The sequence below is a fragment of the Halyomorpha halys genome, unplaced genomic scaffold (genome assembly GCF_000696795.3).
Source record: "Halyomorpha halys isolate HHAL.00 unplaced genomic scaffold, Hhal_1.1 Scaffold1449.1, whole genome shotgun sequence".
Taxonomy (NCBI): Eukaryota; Metazoa; Arthropoda; class Insecta; order Hemiptera; family Pentatomidae; genus Halyomorpha; species Halyomorpha halys.
In genome coordinates, this window is record NW_027115160.1 from 9,940 (window position 1) to 10,343 (window position 404).

The window sequence follows — 404 nt, forward strand, 5'->3', positions numbered from 1 at the left end:
AAAAAAAAAAAAAAAGGATTCTGGAAGACCTCCTAGTACTGTCCAAGGGGAGTAAAGGAGGATCCGAAGACGTGGACTCCGACGAGTCCGCAACACATAAGATGGATAGTTGTACTAAGCTCAAATTTTAAATGGCAAATTAATAAGAAATCAATAGAATATGTATGGTCTCCTCCGGTATTCTCAATCTAATATCATATAAAGTAAACTTTTTTTTTTTAATTATTTATTTATTGTAATTTACAACTGTACAAAATAATACAATAGGTAAATATGTAGTATGTTTCATGTATACTTGAAAATCTTGGAAAGGAACTACCCATTGGTGGTACTTCAAACATTAATTTAAACTAGAAGGTCTCGTGGCCATCTTCTTTTCAGACGCCTCGGAGGATTATCAGGGA